This window comes from Pituophis catenifer, unplaced genomic scaffold (assembly GCF_029215685.1).
Source record: "Pituophis catenifer annectens isolate HBS135680 unplaced genomic scaffold, rPitCat1.0.hap2 SCAF_3, whole genome shotgun sequence".
Taxonomy (NCBI): domain Eukaryota; kingdom Metazoa; phylum Chordata; class Lepidosauria; order Squamata; family Colubridae; genus Pituophis; species Pituophis catenifer.
The window spans coordinates 99,903,081-99,922,602 of NW_027256883.1; positions in this window are offsets into that span (position 1 = coordinate 99,903,081).

Sequence of the window (19,522 nt, forward strand, 5' to 3'; positions counted from 1 at the left end):
TAAAGAGTAAGCCTGGGGGGTAGTGAGGTAAAAGGCGATCATCCACTGCAATGAAAGGAAACCCCTTAAACCCAGTGTGAAAGCATCTGCTATTGCGAGATGGCAGACCCGAGGCTATGACTAGTCACAGATGATGTGGAAGCAAGGAGATATTTAACAGACTGTGTCATTGAAGTGAGTAAAAATATCCCAAATCTGTAATAGAAGAGAAGAGCCTAAAGAAAGAGTAAGTCCATGATTTCTGGTAAAAAAAGGAAGCTCAATTTGCGAGGGAATCCTCAAAGCAAGTGGTGACCCAGCAGGAAGAGCTGTGAGTCAGCAAATTAAAATAACTAAAGATTGAGAGAAGGGAGACAAAGAACTTTGTGGCAAGAGCTTTAGGAGGAGAGGAGTAGCAAGAAAGTGGCTGGGAGAGGATTGGAAGGTGTAATTTGAAACCCAGAATGAAGAAATAGTGAAAATAGAGGAAAGAGAAAAGGGAGGTGGTACAGCGAAGACGAGAGATGGCGGAGTGAGCAAGAGGAGATGACGGGTGACAGACAGCTAGAAGGAGGAGAAAAATTGGTGGTTCAGGAGAGCAGCGAGAGAAGTGAAATAATTGAGGAAAGCAAATTGAGACAGAGAAGGAGCAGTACGTAGAAGAAGGTTGGAGAAAGTGGAGAAGATGGAGAGAGACCGGGATGCAGCGACGAGAGAGACAGGTGTGAGTGAAGAGATAGAAGGAAGAAGCGATATATTGGAGGAACAGAGAGAATACAAATGGTGACGTGGAAGGAGCGGTAGGCAACAGAAGGTCAGAGAAAGTAAAAGAGACAGAGAAGGGACGGGATGCGGTGGCAAGAGTGACAGGAGTGGATTGGCAGCAGACAGAGGAAAATTGGAGAAGGAAACTGCCTCCTTAGAGAGACTAGGAGGAAAAAAAGAAAGTGAAAATGTGTTGGAGAAGGAGAAGAGAGGTTCAGGAGTGGAAGAGAAAGGAGGGACAGTGGATATAGAAGAGAAAGAAAAAATGAAGAAACAGAGGTTCGGAGAGAAGTGTGAAATTAATAGGCTGCTAGCTAAATAAGGAAATATTAAAGGGATTAAATGTATAGGGTATATATAGATACTTAATATACAGATAAGAGATATCAATAATTGATTTAGAGACTTCCAGTTTGGCGTCATGGCAAGACAGCTGGGGAATAACGGGCTCTGAGGAGCCCAGCGAAAACCCCGACTGTTCTGCCCCAGCTACGGACCCCAAAGAACACAGCACACACAAACTCTATACAAAGCTTATTTTACTCAAATAACTTAGTCTTTATCAACCAAAAGCTGTTAATAAACTGTCTTAACAGCCTACCAGAATTCTAAGATAAGGTAATCACAGTCTTACTAGAGTTGGCAGAAAGCCCAGAAACAATTTTGCAGAGAATCCAGATGTGGAGGAGATTGAACTAAAGTTGTTCCCTACAGCTTGCTGCAAACGGTGTTCCTCCTTAAATAGGTTAAGGGAGTGGCCAATTAGCCACAAGCCTTACTCTCGAGACCTCCTCCTAAGGAGCCACTCCTGCCTTTTGGCAGCTCTGCGCACCCATGCATTGAGAAGAAGCTCCTCCTCTTCATCCTCTTCACTTAAAGGAGCTTCTGGAGGTTCTGAAGGCCCTGGCTGAATCTCTGCCTCTGGCACCACATCTTCTCCAGCCTCCTCACTGTTCGACTTGAGTGCCAGCTGCACAGGCTGCTGGCGCAGCACCACACCAGCCTCCTCGTTGTCGGAATCAGCTACAATCTGTATAGGCCACTGATGGGCCACAACATCGACTGCTGAACCTCTGCTGATGGGTCTTCAGACCAGAACTGTCCTGCAGGGACAGGGTAGATAGAGAGGCATCTCGGACGACAAAGAGGAACAGGCAAGTTCCTCGGAGGTTGGAGGGAACTCTCTGTAAGTCGGCGGTGGGGGGCGGCAGCCATGGTGGCTGCCACGAAGCTGGGACAAACCAGGCTAAGTGATGTGCAGGAGGAAAGCGGAAAGGAACAATGCTCTTTGAAGCTGGGTGAGTGACAACCAACCCAAGCTCGAAACAACATTTGGAGCAATGGTTTTTTACTTGTAAGACCCCTAGCCTTAAAACAGTGGCTGTGGAACTACAGGGCATAGAAGATTTCAGGATGCAATTTTTAAAAGAAAAGAAAAAGACCCGATAGAAAACTGATGTTTGAAAAAACAAATCCAAAAAATAAACATTGAGATTTGGTTCAAAAACTGAGCAAAGTTTCAAATTTGAATTGGACTGTTAAAGAAAAAAAAGAAAAAAGAATTATTATTTTCAAAACACAGAAGGAGAGAATCAAGCAAGAACGTTAAATAATTGAAACAAAACGGCTACTTATGTGACTAATGGAAATTGTGGATTGCAGAGAGACACCTTCTGATTCAAAAAGAAACATTATAATTTGCTCTTTGTTGGGGAACATTGTAAATATTACAGATAACAACCGTGGGACTTTGGTGGTGGAGGTGTTTTTTCTTGGTCTGCAAGCGGCTTGACTTTGGTGAAAAGAAAGGGAAAATATAACGGAACTCCTATAATTGGTATTAATTGGTGCAGGAACAAAATAAGTCAAATGGCGCAGGAACAAAAGAAGAAAATTGATGTAATTTGCTTGAAATAGAAGTAAGAAAAAGAACTAAATTGATACATGGAGAATTAAAATTGAGAACTTTGAAATTGAAATGAAATATATGCTAACAGACAAGAAAACGAGGAACAAGATACAAACGGCTGGGAAAAAAGAAGATAAAAATAATGTGATTAAAAATGAAAAAGCAATGTATAGATGGAAAGTAATCATAAAAAGGAGGTTTTTATAGATGAATAAGAATGAATATGAGTATAAGAAGAATTTGTTATAGATTCATTTAAAAAATTGAAATAAAGAGGGAAGTTAGAATATGAAAGGAACAGAATATGTTAACAGAAATTTATTAACTCATATAAGGATGTGTTTGGTGTAAGAACTAAGTCTCATTGTTAAATTGTTACAAAGATGATAATGATAATGCGATTGAATATGAATAAATAATGTAAAAATGGATGGTAAAATAAAAAAAGTGATTATGCTGGGACAGGCAGTAAATTAAGGTGATGATACTGGGATTGACAGCAAAAGTAAAGATGATTATACTGGATATAACAGTAAAAATAAAGATAATTATGCTGGGATTGATAGTAAAATAAGGTGATTATACCGGGTATAACAGTAAAATTAAAGAAGCTTATGCTGAGATTAAAAATGATTATACTGGTTTAACAGTAATATTTAGATGATTATGCTGGGATTGATAGCAAAAATAAAAATAATTATACTGGGTTTAACAGTAAAATTTAGATGATTACGCTGGGATTGACAGCAAAAACAAAAATGATTATACTGGGTTTAACAGTAAAATTCAGATGATTATGCTGGGATTGACAGCAAAAAGAAAAATGATTATACTGGGTTTGACAGTAAAATTCAGATGATTATGCTGGGACTGACAGCAAAAACAAAAATGATTATACTGGGTTTAACAGTAAAAATAAGGATGATCTTGCTGGGAATAACAGTAAAAATAAATGATTATGCTGGGTTCAACAGTAAAAATAAAAGTGATTACGTTGGGATTAAAAGTAAAAGATGAGGATTAAGATGAAGATGATGTGCTGTGATAAACAATTAAAGATGATTATGTTGTGATTACTAGTAAAATTAGGATGATTATGTTGAGATAAACAGTAATGAAGATGATTTGCTGTGAGTGATAGTTAAGATATTGTTTATGATAATAGTAATGATTTATATTTTTAAGATACATTCATCTAAATAAAAAGAAAAGATATTGAAATGATATTGAGTTAGGATTTAAAGATTTGAGTAACGGGTTCTTGGATAATGGTATTATAAAATAGATAGAATTTAGGGAAACAATTGTGTAAAACATTAAGTTGTGTTATTTGGAAATTAAGATCTGAGGTGAAATAATAAAAAGGTAATTGTTTTGAGCGAGTTATTGCAAGCTGGCCTTTTTCCCCCTCTGTTTTATTTTTTTATTATTTGTATAAGATGATGATTAGTGGAGATGAGTTGTTGTTAAAGATGAATTTGTGATTGTACCAATTTATGACCGGATCAATGCTTCATTCTAAAAAGATTATTTTATGTTTATGTTTTTTTTAAACTTTTTACAAAAAATAATAATAATTGATTTAGAGTTATAAGTAACTCTATGTATATTTTATTTACAATTAACTGACTGATATATATATATATAAATTAATTTGAGTATTGTGAAAATAATACTTTAGATATTTATATAAATATATAGTGGTAATGAATAATTAGAGGCTAAGAGGATTAAGTTAGGGGATTAAGAGTGGATTAAGGTATAAAGGTATAAAGAAGAGTGAGTTAAGAGAACAAACAGCATTGTATTCAAGGTACTGCCAAGATTGATTATAAAGGGAATTGAGTAGATTTGAATTAAGTTGAGAATTAATTAAAAGAGCACTATAAATTTGAGTAATATGACAAGCACTACAACAACAACATTGAGAACAGGAAAGAAAACAACATCAAGCCCATTCCCATCAGGGCAGAGAACAGTAGAAAGAATGCTGGGGACTGAAAAACAGAGCGTAATATCAAACATGTAAACTATGCAGACAACATTATTGGCCATTCAGGAAATAATGATGAAGATGCAGGAAACAATGTCTAAAAATCGTATAGAATTGAAAGGAGTTATAAATAAATTGGACAATAGGATAGAGACAATACAACAAACAATTGAGAAAAATGAAGAAAGAATAAAGACAGTGGAAATGAGGTCGGAACAAATGGGGGAAAAAGTGGACGTAATAGACAAAAAATTGATGGCAGTGAACAAGGGACTTGAGGAATCAATTATCCACCTGGAAATGGAGAGAGCTGCATTCTATCTAAGATTCCAGAATGTAATGGAAGAAAAGGAAGAAGACTTGGGCACTATTATGGCAGGGCTGATAGCGGGAGCATTACAAAGGGATAGGCAAGAAATATTATTGGAGATTGACGATGCGTACCGAATTCACACAAACTACGCTAGGCGCAATAGACTGCCACAAGAAGTTCATACAAGATTTGCAAGAAAGAAAGAAAGTGTGTTTTGCTGGACTTGTAAAAGAGCTAAACAACATTAGATGGAAATGAATAATGTAGTTCAGATAATTTTGAAAATTCATGAATTTACACTAGAAACTTTGTTAGGATTTATGGATAAAACAGTGGGGAAAAATACATGGTGTTTTATTGTTATATATGAAAACAGATGAATGACTTTCATATACTTGGCGTTGGAAAGATTCTAAGATATTCACAATACAGGAATAGTTAATAAAGATGACAGAATTGGCAACAATGGCCAAGTTAATTGCCCATGTGAGAGAAAAATTACTGAAGAAATTAATCTGTAGCACCTTATAGACTTTTTTCAGGAGGTGGAAAAATATTTGGACATATGGATTTGATGATTGTTAAAATTTAAAAAGGGGTAAAATAATTATTTTTAATAATTCTTATTCAATTATTTTTTATTTTATTTCTCTTTTTCTTCTTTGGGGAAAATGGACATTTTATTATAGTCTTAAACTCAGAGCCAAAAGTAAGCATTCTTTATATCCTTGGAAGAAGAATTCAGAAATCATTTCATCATTTGGGAGACTCCCAAATTGCAGCACAGAGTTGTTGCTTTTCAGCAGGATACAAAAAGCCCAGAAACTTGTGAATGAGATTTCACAGAACTAGGGCTGAAGAACAACTTAGCTTACATAAAGAATATGCACATAAAAGCCTATGAAAAAAGAAAAAGCCATATATGTGTGTGTGTGTGTGTGTGTGTGTGTGTGTGTGTGTGTGTGTGTGTGTGTATATATATATATATATATATATATATATATATATATATATATATATATATATATATATATATATATATTTGTTTTCTCAGGTTTTCGCGGGTGTTTGTATGTAGGTCTTTGGTTATTCGGGTCTTCTCCCACGTAAAATTGGAAGTGTCTTGGCGACGTTTCGACGAAGTCTCATTCGTCATCTTCAGGCTGGTGTTCTCGGCTTCGTGCTTCCAGGAGCAATGTGAGATCGCAGCTGTCTCTTCCTTTTAACTGCTAGTGGAGGTGTGAGCTGATTGGGTGGGAACTTGGCTGTGTTCTGATTGGGTGGAGGTGTGTTCTGATTGGTTAGGGGCTTGGCTGTGCTCTGATTGGCTGGGGTTGTGTTCTGTCATCAGCTCAAATCCCCCTGCAACTCAGACTAAGCTGAGCACAACCAAGCCCCCACCCAAACAGAACACAACCCCAGCCAATCAGAGCACAGCCAAGCCCCTAACCAATCAGAACACACCTCCACCCAATCAGAACACAGCCAAGTTCCCACCCAATCAGCTCACACCTCCACTAGCAGTTAAAAGGAAGAGACAGCTGCGATCTCACATTGCTCCTGGAAGCACGAAGCCGAGAACACCAGCCTGAAGATGACGAATGAGACTTCGTCGAAACGTCGCCAAGACACTTCCAATTTTACGTGGGAGAAGACCCGAATAACCAAAGACCTACATATATGTATATATGTATATATGTATATATGTATATATGTATATATGTATATATGTATATATGTATATATGTATATATGTATATATGTATATATGTATATATGTATATATGTATATATGTATATATGTATATATGTATATATGTATATATGTATATATGTATATATGTATATATGTAATTGGATTTATGTGTATGCTTTGTAAAATGTAAATATGTACTGGTTGGTGTGGGACCCTGATGGAAGAATTGTAGGCTGGTAGTGGATGGTGCAGTGACAAAGAAAGTGCCACCGCTGCTCTGCTCAGAACTCATGGTCTTTTAATCTTTTGTAATTTTAATCTGTTTTAACATAAAATAACTGACTTGGAAGGAACCTTGCAGGTCTTCTAGCCCAGAGGTCTCCAACTCGCAGGCTGTGGTCCATTACCAGGCCGTGGCCTGTTTGAAACCAGGCCACAGGAGAAATGGGCGGACACACGAAGCTCCACTTGCGTGAGTGGATGGTGCTTGCTCTTGTGCATGAAGCTCCATTCACACAAATGGAGCTTTGTATGCAAGCACCCTCTATTCAAGCACCTTCCACTCACATGTGGAGCTTCGTATGCGAGTGCAAGTGACTGCTGCTCATGCAAGTGGAGCTTCACAGGCAGGTGCAAGTACCATCCAATAAATAAATAATATTAAAACATTAGATTTTTATTTCCTGTGAGACTGAGGGCTAAAATCTCTAGTCACACTGCTATACTGCAATTTTAGGACACTGCGCCATCACATTATTTCAATTTTTGCAATTTGCATTAAATTGTCAAAAAGATTGTTGAAAGTAAACTGAACATATTCCAGCAGTGACTTAAAGTTGCAAAAGAGTAATACATTTTAGGCTCTATATATAAGTGTATTCATGGGAAGTAATAATTCTACTTTTCTGCATTGGCCATATACCACTGAGCATTGCATTTAAGTCTGAGTACCAATTTTTAAGACAAATGTGGAGAAATTGAAACAGGTTCAGAGGAAAGGAGCAAGGATGATCAGGGCACCAGAAACAAAATCTCCTGAATGAGCTGGGTGGTAAAATAAACCTGAAAAAAACCCAACTTAACAGCCATGTGATCACTTGCTTCAAATATTGAAAAGGTTGTCCCACAGAAAAAGATCAAGACTCTGAAGTCAAAATCTGATTTAATATTAATAATTTTTTAAATAGTAAGAGCAGTGCAAAGGGAAAATGTCAGAATATTCATGAACTGGCAGAGACATGTTAACAAGGTCAGCCAATGAATAGGCATAGCAACTGGATCAGCCAATGAGGGCTGCTTAGAAACAGAAATTTAAGAAAGAAGTCTGTGCGTGGCTTAGCTCTGTGCTCAGCTCTAAAATGAAACTAGTCTGCTCTGAACTGAAACTCATCTCTGCTGTACTCTGTGTGTGTTTGTACTTACAATCTGTTCTCCACCACATTGGAAGAATCAGCAATTGGTATTGTATATTTATCTTCATGTGTTATATTGTATATAAAGAGAAGTTAATGAATCCTGCTGAATCAGTTACCTGTGTGTGCTTCTGAATGTTTGATTTCTGCAACAAACTCTGACAGGTTATGGGCCCAGAGCACACAGAAAGACTGAATTGTAATTAAGCTGAGAGACTGCCTATGTTTAAAAGGAGAAACAAGACAGAGAAAGCTTGCAGGATGGCTGCTGTTGAATTTAAGGAGAGCTCTCTTCCTCAATTGGGACAGAAGAATTATATTATCTGGGCTGCAAAGATGGAATGTTTCCTGAAGGCTAAGGAGCTCTGGGATATTGTTGTTAATCCATCCCAAGCACCATTAGCAGCTGCAGAGCAAAGGCAGCATGATAAGGCAATAGCCTATATCATCTTAAGTTTAGAAGATGAACAATTTATCAATGTAGCTGACTTAAAGATTGCACATGAAGTCTGGCTGAAGTTGAGAAGTGTGCATGTGAGTGTGTCTGCTTGCAATATTGTACAATTATCAAAATAGTTATACACAGCCCGTTTGCAACCAGGAGAATCTGTGGAACAGCATTTTGTAAAAATGCAAACTTTGTTTGTGGAGTTGGAACACCATGGATTGCAGTTTCCTGAGTCCCAAAAAGTGCTGTTGGTGTTAAACAGTCTGGATGAAACATGGGGCATTGTTTCTGCGGTTTTTGAGTGCAAACCAGAGCAGGAGTTGCATCTGGAGGCTTTAAAGACTTGTTTGATTGCTGAGGACAACAAGCGCCATTTTAGAAAAAGCCACGAGGAGGAATTCCTGAGGTGGGGGCCCAAGGAGCAGAGAGAGAAGAGCAACAGAAAGTTCCACAGACTGGCTATCTGCAAGGAGCAGAGCAACAGACAAGATGCCTGCAAAGAGATAAGTAGCAGCAGAAGAGATCAGATTACAGCCCCGCAACAGAGGCAGTGCTTCATTTGTGATGAAAAAACACATTTAAAGAAGGACTGTTTGCAAAAAAAAAAAAAAAACTGTTTGCAAGGAAGAAATTATTTGCAATGCAAAAAGGGACAAAAAGAAAAGACAAACTCAAAAAAAAATTGGAAGAGGAGTATAAGAAATTAGAGATGGAACTGCAGAAAGATACACAAAATAAGATGATTAAAAATCAAATGGACCTAAAAAAACATGAATTGAATTTAAGTGAAAAAGGGGATTTGGCACTCAAAATAAAGATTTCTAAGCAAAATTTCTTTGAAAATGCAAACAAGCCAGGAAGATGGTTGGCATTCAAAATGAAAAAGGAGAGAGAAAAAAAGTTAATTAAACAACTAACAGATGAGGCGGGAACTGTATGTTATCGAAATGAAGAAAAGAAAAAAATAATACAGAAATATTATGGGAAACTCTATAAACAAGAGACAATATCAGAAGAAAGGATAAAACAATATTTAGAAAAATCTGAACTACCCAAAATACCAGAAGACTACAAAAAGGCATTAGAGGAAAGAATAACGATAATGGAACTAACAGAGGGGATTAAAAAACAAAAGAATGGGAAAACGCCGGGCCCAGATGGATTGTCAGCAGGGTTATATAAAACTTTACAAGATGTAATAAGCAACACAAGGCTGGAAGTATTTAATGAACTCCTGGTAGAAGCAAAGATACCAAATTCATCAATGGAGGCATATATTACCCTAATACCAAAATAAGACACAGACCTACAACAAATAAAGAACTATAGACCAATCTCCCTGCTAAATGTGGATTATAAGATATTTGCATCAATAATGGCTGATAGACTAAAGAGATTGTTAAATAAATTTATACACACAGACCAAAATGGTTTCTTACCTAAAAGACAGATTAGAGACTATGAGAATAATTTTGAATACTTTGGAATATTATGAAGCACATCCAGAAAAACAAATGGCATTGATGTTTCTTGATGCACAGAAGGCATTTGATAATGTGAATTGGCAATTTATGATAAAACAGTTACAGGCTATGTATTTGGGGGGAGATTTATAAACATGATTAAAGCAATTTATTATAAGCAATCAGCTAAGATGATGGTAAATGGAGATATGACAGAGAAGGTTAATATCATGAAAGGCGCAAGGCAGGGCTTCTGGTGGTGATATTGCTTAACGCACTGTAAGCCGCCCTGAGTCTCCGGAGAAGGGCGGCATATAAATCAAATTAAAAAAAAAAAAAAAAAAAAGATGTCAGGGCAGTGCAGAGGGAAAAGGACGAGCTCTGTCCTTTGACTCTGATCTTTCCATGTCTGGGGACCCTTCAAAGGTGCATTGAGTTTGAAGAGCCTCGCGAAACAGAGGGGAAGGCCAGGGGACAGCGAGGTGGAAAGCAATCACCCGTTAGAATGAGGGAAACTCTCTTTAACCCAGCACAAATGTGTCCTGTCCTGTCATTTTGACATGGCGGACTTGAGGCCATGACAAGCCACAATAGACTTGGAAGAGAAAATGTTCCTAGCAGACTGTGCCCATTCCAGTTTGTGAGGAACTCCTACATGTGCAGAGGCTTGAACTGTCAAAGTGAGTAATTTTAAAACATTTGGCAAAAAGGAAGGAAGCTTCGGTAGAAAACTAGTGGCGACTTAAAGAGAAGATTTATTAAAAAACAATTGCCGAGAGAGAGGAGCCAAAAGAAAGAAAAGACCAGGAAAAGATTGTAAAAGCGAGAGCAAAAGCGAGAGAGTGTAGGATGATGGAGGAAGGAAAAGTGAAGGAAAGGAGAAAGGCAGAAACCTACGTTTTGGTAACTGACAAGAGAACCAGGGGTTGGAAAAAGATGAGCCAAGACAGAAGAAGAACAGGTTACCAGGGAGTACTTGAGAGTGAAAGGAGAGGAATCTGGAGAGGATTGGAGAAACAGACAGAGCCAGGAATAACCTGGTGAGAACAGCTTTCAGTGGAGGAGAATGGCGATATACAACGAAGTGAAAGGCAAATGTTTTGGGTAATCTGGAGCCTAATAGTGAAAGTAAAGATGCTAGAAAGAGACAATGAGCGGGCAGAGAAGAGAAGAGAGAGGAACTATAGGATTGAGAGATCCCGATATAACACTGAGTGACTAAACAGAGAAACGGACAGAGGCGGAGTGGACAATGTGGACGACACTATTAAGATCATTGAATAACCCGGAGAATTAAGATATTTAAACACCGGAGCTGCCCTATTCTGAGTGTCAATCGGAGTGTTACATTGTATATTGTGATCAATACCCTGATTAATACAGTTTCCTTGAATATCCCTTCCATGATATTGCTCCCATAGCAAAACAAAGTAATAACCAAAAGCCAACATGGGTTTGTCAAAAACAGATCATGCCAGACTAATCTTATTGCATTCTTTGACAAAGTGACAAAATTAGTGGACCAGAGGAATGCTGTCGATATAATTTACTTGGACTTCAGTAAAGCATTTGATAAAGTAGACCATAACCTACTACTAGATAAAGTAGAAAATGTGGGTTAGACAGCATCACCACCAGATGGATTCATAACTGGCTGACTAACTGCACTCAACGTGTAGTCCTCAATGGAACTGCATCTACATGGAGGGAAGTATGCAGTGGAGTACCCCAAGGCTCTTTTTTAGGCCCAGTACTCTTCAACATCTTCATCAATGACTTGGACGAGAGGATAGATGGGGAACTCATCAAATTTGCAGATGACACCAAGCTGGCAGGAATAGCCAACACTCCAGAAGATAGGCTCAAGATACAGAAGGATCTTGACAGACTTGAACATTGGGCGCTATCTAACAAAATGAAATTCAACAGTGAAAAATGTAAGGTTCTACATTTAGGGAAGAAAAACAAAATGCACCGGTACCGTATATGTGGTATCTTGCTCGATAGTAGTAACTGTGAGAGGGATCTTGGAGTCCTAGTGGACAACCATTTAGATATGAGCCAGCAGTGTGCAGGAGCTGCCAAAAAAGCCAACACAGTTCTGGGCTGCATAAACAGAGGGATAGAATCAAGATCACATGAAGTGTTAATACCACTTTATAATGCCTTGGTAAGGCCACACTTGGAATATTGCATTCAGTTTTGGTCGCCACGATGTAAAAAAGATGTTGAGACTCTAGAAAGAGTGCAGAGAAGAGCAACAAAGATGATTAGGGGACTGGAGGCTAAAACATATGAAGAACGGTTGCAGGAACTGGGTATGTCTAGTTTAATGGGACTAGGGGAGACATGATAGCAGTATTCCAATATATCAGGGGTTGCCACAAAGAAGAGGGAGTCAAACTATTCTCCAAAGCACCTGAGGGTAGAACAAGAAGCAATGGGTGGAAACTAATTAAGGAGAGAAGCAACTTAGAACTAAGGAGAAATTTCAGGACCGGAAGCTGACGTCACGGCGAGATGGACAGGAATTTTCTGGGGCTCCAGAATTCCCATCGAAAACTCCGCTGCTGGACGGTCCATCTCGGACCCCACAGTCTAGTTTTGACTTTGGTAGTGGAGAGCACATCCTGTGGATCCCAGGGACACTGCAAAGTCCCTGGTTGACCCAGGAAAGCTCTTTTTCCAGTGGCAGAGCTGCAGCCATTGCGGCTGCCGAGGCTGGGGCAGTTTCAGGAAGAGAGAAAGAAACGACAGTGAATTGGATCGGTGAAAGAGTTTTACTTTTTTAAATGATACAAAGAACACCCTAAAGGGGAAAAGTTTTGGAAATTGGAGACTGGGAGTAAGAGAGGAGAAGCGGCAAATTGAATTGAATAGTTTTTTTTTTTAACCCAATTATTCAATTTGAAAGACTTAAGTGTTTTACTTTCTTTATTGACCGGGACTGGATTGAAAGCGAGAAGATTAGCATTGTTAATTTTTTAAAACTCAGCCTTTTTAAAAGAAAATAATTGAAGAAATTGGTTTGCTTTTTGATGGAAGCTTTATTCTTTTTTTCCCTTCTTTTTTTGTAATTTTGTTTTAATTTTAAATGGAAAAGTTTTGGACTTTAAAATAGGGAAGATAGGAGAGTGTTTAAGACTGCCACCTACTGGTTAAGATATTTTGTTTCTATTTTCTTTTTCAAGTAACAGCCTAAAGATACTTTGTAGCTATAAACAAGTGGCTCTGTACTGGCATCCTGATAAGAGTGGAGAACATCTAAGAAAGTGGATCTGTATTGTTTATACAGGTGTCTCTTTTGTACTTGCATGGAATAGGAGCCTAGAAATTTTGTTGATGGCTTTTGTTCTCTTTTGAGCTGCTACTTGCTTTTCTCTTATCCTTCTTTAACTTGTGGCTTTCAAGAAATCACTTTGTGAATGCTTTCCAGATATAAAAGTGCCTGAAGGATTTTCTTTTTCAATTTTTTTTAACCTTTTTGTTGTTTGTATTTCTCTTTATATTTTGCATTTTTATTGTTTTTGGGTTTTTTTACAACAGTATTGGATTAAGGTATTCAAGAGTCTGAAGATTTTGCTTTTTGTTATATTTTTGTTATATATATATATATTTCCTTTTCCTTTTTTGTCCTTTTTTCTCTCTCTTTGGATCTACATTTAAAGCAGTGGTTCCCAAACTTTTTCAGTCCACCGCCCCCTTGGTACTACAAACTCATCCTCAGTGCCCCACACCCAGGGATGGGTTCTACTTACCTTTACTACCGGTTTGCAGCGGGGCCAGGCGCGTGCGCTCACTTCGCTCGCACATGCACGCACTCTTCTGCACATACACAGAAGCGTTTTGGTGATGTTGGGATCAGTGGGCAGGGCCTCCTGCCGGTTTTACTACCAGTTCTATAGAACCGGTGAGAACCGGGGCAACCCACCACTGCCCCCACCCCACCCCCTATAAATAGCATTGTTCAGAATAGCAGTTTGCACGACCCACTAAGGAAAATAGTAACAGTAAAATACATGGAATACAGCCATTTTTGGCCTCCTGAAGCCTTGCCCCACATGTCCCGTTTTTGTGAAAAACGGGCCAATTTTTTGCAAAAACAGGGTGTGCAGAGCCTTTGGGAGGCTCTCAATATAAATCTATCCCTATAACAAAAATAGCTAACACTATTAGTTAACACTAAAGAAATCTCCTGAATCAACCAATCTAGAGCTGTGATTCTCAGCTGGGGGTTCCTTTTGAATTTGTTGCCCACCAGTGAGTGGGAGAAAGCAATTTCACAGAGAAGGGTATGAAGAGCACTGTGGGATGAATTCACACCCATTCCCAGACCCCCTTGGGATCAACCTGCAGCCCTCCCCCGCCTCCTCAGGCAGTGGAGCGTGTGTGGGGGGATGCTTTTCAAGAAGTCACAAGGAGGGCTGAGAGCTGGTTTCTGTCCCACAAGTAAGATTTGGTCCAGAACCAACCCCAACATGAAGGTCTTTTATTTGCTCCTTGTACTCCTTGTCTTTGCATTTTTAACAGGTAATAAATTAAATTTCTGATGATGTAAAAATAGCTCATAACTCACCTTTCTAGACAGCTATTATCATGTCTAAAAGCAAGATGCTCTTCTCCATCTTTTGTCTGGAGTACCATTTAATCCAGAGCCTTTTAATTCCAGAAGTCCAAGTTTAAAGAATGGACTTCTGGAATTAAAGCTCCATTTTTAAGCTAAAACTTAATTCACACCTGTTAGTTTTGCTTGAGCAGTGTGAACAATTGACAGTGTGATCCTCCAAAGATCTGAAAAATATATCATTGCTTTTTCTTTGGCATTTAAACTCGATAACCAATGTGAAAAAGTGCATCAAGGAAGGACTGGAAAGCCAATTCATACTGAACTGTATTGGGTTTTCTGTTTTTATTTGAATAAAATGAAAAGAAATCAAATAGTGGTACCTAGTGCGGAAAAAGAGATGAAATAATGGGTCATTCTCAACACTTGAATTCTCTACACTTAAAATATCTAGAAATTATTATGGTTAAGTGAGTTTTGCCCCCATTTTATGATTTTTCTTGCCATAGTTCAAATCAAAGTTCAAATCAAAGATTTCTGAGACCAATGTTGAATACTTAAATTTCAGTAGTCACCAATCCCAGTCTTAAAATGAGTTTAGAATCAGTGGGAGTCACTGATAACAATGAACTATTAGCTACTGATAATGAGTCCAGTCCTGCCTTTCTTTTCCTTCTGTCCAAGTTTTGCAAGTACTTTTCCTAGGTATGTTTTATTCCAAAGTATACAAACCATTATTGTTAGGGAAAAAATGGGTCTTCCAAGCAATTTTAAAAGACACTGTCAGAATGACTCTGCTCTCAGCCCCCCTTGTGGCTCCTTGAAAAGCATCCCCCCAACATATGTAAATGAAAAGAATAAGCTTAAAAATCCTAGCCTTTTAAAATTGAAAATATGGAGAATTGGGAGGATGAATATGAGACACTAAGGGAGATGTTTCAAAAAGTAAGGGAGGCATTTAAGGGAAATAAAGAAGCAGAGAATTGGTTAGCTTGCAAAAAGAAGAAAGAGAAAAGATGAATGAGAAGCAAGAGAAACAAGTGAAACAAGGAGATAATATTGAAAAGGAAATAATTGAAAAAAAGATAAAGATGATTACACGGGGTTCAATAGTGATAGAATAAAAATGGATATGGGAAAATACAAAGAAAAGAGAAATAAATGGGGTAAGATTGAGAATGAAAAGTAATACAGTTAAAATTAAAGGAAAAGGCTGAAGGGGAGATATAAGAACAGGAAAAAGAAGAAGGTAAAGAAATGGGAGAAAGGGAGGAAAACATCAAGAAAGAGAACTGTGGAGAGACTAAGAGAAAATGGTTAAGAGTCAGTGAAAACGTTAATTTGTTAATAAAGAGAAGGATGCTAGTTGTAGAAATTATATGTGATAATGCTGTTAAATGAAAAATAGAACAATGTAATGTGAAAGAAAGAATGATATTGGAAGAAGCACTAAAAGGAGAGAATAAATTATAATATAAGAATTAATTGAATAAAATGGAATATGGAAATTAAATGTAAAACTGAATGAAATTGAAATGCAAAAAATGATTCATATGATATATTTGTAAGAAGTAAAGTAAAAATATATTATTAAAAGTAAAAAGTCTAAGGATTGGAAAATTGTTTGAGTAAAGATTTAAAAGAAAAAATGGAATAAGATGAAATATACTGCTAATAATTAAAAAGATGAGGGGAAATTTTGAGAAATATACTTGACAAATGAAAGAAAGACCGGGGTTGCCTGGACTCCATAGTGGAAAATATAAAATTGAAAATGAATACAGCAATAGAGAGGGATGAAGGAAGGAGAAGAGAGATGGAAGAAGGAAGAAGAGAGAGGGGAGGAAGAAAAGGGAGGAAGGAAGGGAAATTAGAGTAGGAGTGAGGGTAAGAGAGGGAGGAAGAGAGGAGGAGAAGGAGAAAGGAAGGGGAAGTAGGGAGGAGAAGAAGAGGAGAAGAGGAGAAAGTAAGAAGGAAAGAAAAGAGAGAGGTGGTAGGTTTGAGGAGAAAGATTGCTGTACAATAAAAAAGATGAAATGGAAGAAAGGCAACCCCAAACAAATATAAAGATATTAAAATAAAGAATGAATTGTTAAAGTTTAAAGAATAAAAGAGAACAAATATGAATAAATAGCAATAATTAGAAACACACATACAAACATACAATGTATTTTCTTTGAACAGAGTATTTGGCCGGTTCACAAATTTAAACAGTATTTAGTCATTTCAATTAAATTTACAATTTCTATATTTCCTTTTTGCCATATTTATTCCTCATCTATTTTTTAAAAAAACCAATATTACCCTTCATCCTCATCTCTAATCTTAATCAAATTCAATTTTTCCCTTCTATTCTATATTATACTCCTTCCCATTGTCATCTATTTTTATATCCATCCTCACATTGGTTAATTATGTAATATTACAGTTGTTTAATACAAATTCAACATTTTAATATAAATCAATTAGTTATATAACTATCTTTTTTATGTATTAATCAATATGAACATGAATATTCCAATTATTTCCATGCAATCCAATTTCTTACAAATCACTTAATTATCTTTACCAATAATAATAAACCAAATAATTTTCCCCATATATTCCTCCAAACCACAACTTAACCATTTCTGCTTTCAACACAATTTACAATTAATAGTATCTCAATTATTACAATTCCCTAGTTAAATAGAGCTTTCCCCTTATGTTACTCATTTTTACATCTTAAACTCTCCCAATAACCCAAATAGTTTTGCGCATATAATCCTCCAAATCACAACTTAATCATTTCTACTTTCATCATAATATATAATTAAAAATATTTCAATCATTACAATTTCCCTAATTAAATTTAGCTGTTATCCAAGCTACAACTTAATCCTTTTTACTTTCACCACCATACACCATTAAAGGTAATTCAATTGTTACTGTTTATACTTATTCATATTTCTAAAAAAAAATAAAAAAATAAAAACTTATCATTGTCTAGATTTCAAAAATACAAAGACAAATATTCCAATTATTATTCATTTCATTTTTACAATCATGATTTCCCATTTATTTCTTACTACTATTCATATTTCAATTCTAAATATGTATAACATCTTTCTCTTTCATTTCTTTTTCTTTTTCTTCCTTCCCATTTTTGCCTTTTTCTTTCTCCTTTTTTTCTTTTGTGTTTTAAAATCTTTTGCCCTAAATTTCCCATTGTTTGCACCTACCTTTTTTGGTGAGGAAAAAAAAGAAAAAGAAATCTGCCTCTGCCTAATTTTCCAACGTTACAGCCAACAGCCTGTTATACTTTCAGTTTCGTTTTCAGCTTGATTAGGACAAGGAGAAAAAAAAAATCTGCTCCAGCAATTTTAGCTCTTTGCAGCAAGCAGCAGAGCCCTGCGCAAAAGAGCTGAAAGCAAATAAGCTGAGAGTCGGGAAGCCGATCTAATCAACATAGTTACCCTATGCTGAAGCTGAAAGGAGTTGTTTTTTCTTGCTGTTTGCTTGCAAGGAGGTAACTGCTGCAAGGCACAGCTCAAAGGGTGGGGGCCACCCTCCTTGCCACTTAGCACCCCCCTGCCACCCCCTTTTGCCTCTAGCGCCCCCTGCCACCCCCCTTGCCTCTTACCGCCCCCCTAAGGCATCCCACCCCCCCCACCCCACAGGGGGCGGTACTGCCCACTTTAGGAACCACTGGTTTAAAGGATTAGGGTTCTTTTTGATTTTTCCGTCTATTTTTTTTCCTTATTATTTGTTTGGCTTTTTCTTTTTTTTAATTTTGGAAGTTGCCTTGGTTGGATATTTTACAAAATGAGTAGAAAAGTAGGAACAGTTGGAATTGCCGCAACCAGGCCGTCTTCATCACCATCTGGACAAAGATCTAACCAAGCAATGTTGCAGCAAGAGAAGGAGAAAGAGAAAGAGAAAGATCCTTCATTACAAACGACTTTCCAAACAGTTTTAAGAATGGAACAACAACTACTTAAGACAGATGAGAAAGTTCAAAGAATGGAACAACAACTACTTAAGAAGGATGAAAAAGTAATTAGTATTCAGCAAACAATGTCAAAATATGAAGAAAGAATGTTAAATTTAGAGAAGAAAGATGATCAAAAAGAGGAAAAAATTAAAGGAATAAAGAATAGATTGGGAGAGGTTGAACAAGAAACAAGTGTTTTCATTGGATGGGAGATGGACAAAGTAGAATTTTATTTAAGATTTCAAAATGTGGAGGAAGAAAAAGGAGAAAATCTGGCGGATATCATGATTGGTATGCTGGCCGAGGCACTTGAAATTACTAAAGAGAAGATGATGGACAGGGTCGATGAAATCTATCGAGTCTATACTAGATATGCTATGCGCAACAAACTGCCAAAAGAAGTACACATAAGATTTATCAAGAAATCAATAAAAGCACAAATACTTCAGGCAGCTAGAGAAAAAACCCTGAAGTATAAGGAGAAAGAAGTGGCTGTTTTGAAACAAATACCAAGGAAAATTAGAGAATTGAGAAAAGAATATCAATTTTTGACAAAAATCCTGATTCAAAAAGGAATTAACTATAGATGGTTGGTCCCAGAAGGATTAATCTTTACATGGCAGCTCCAAAGATATAGGTTGAATACAATTGAGAAAGCAAGAGCTTTTTATGATGAATTCCTTAAAGAAAAAGAAGTAGTAATGGAAGTTGAAACACAAGCTGCAGTGATTCCAAATAAATTCACAGAAGAAGAATTGACAATGCTTAAATCAACAGAGGGTGCTGTCAGTGGGGTCGTGGAACAAAAGGAACAACAAGAAGTAAGATCAACTAGAGCAACAAAACCTACATATAAAGCATGAATATGGAAGAAAGGAAATTAATCTCAATAAATGTAAATGGACTAAATTCAGATATCAAAAGAAGGAAAGTAATTCATAAATTAGAGAAATTAAAATTTGACATAATTTGCTTACAAGAAGTGCATATTAAAAAACAGCATGAAC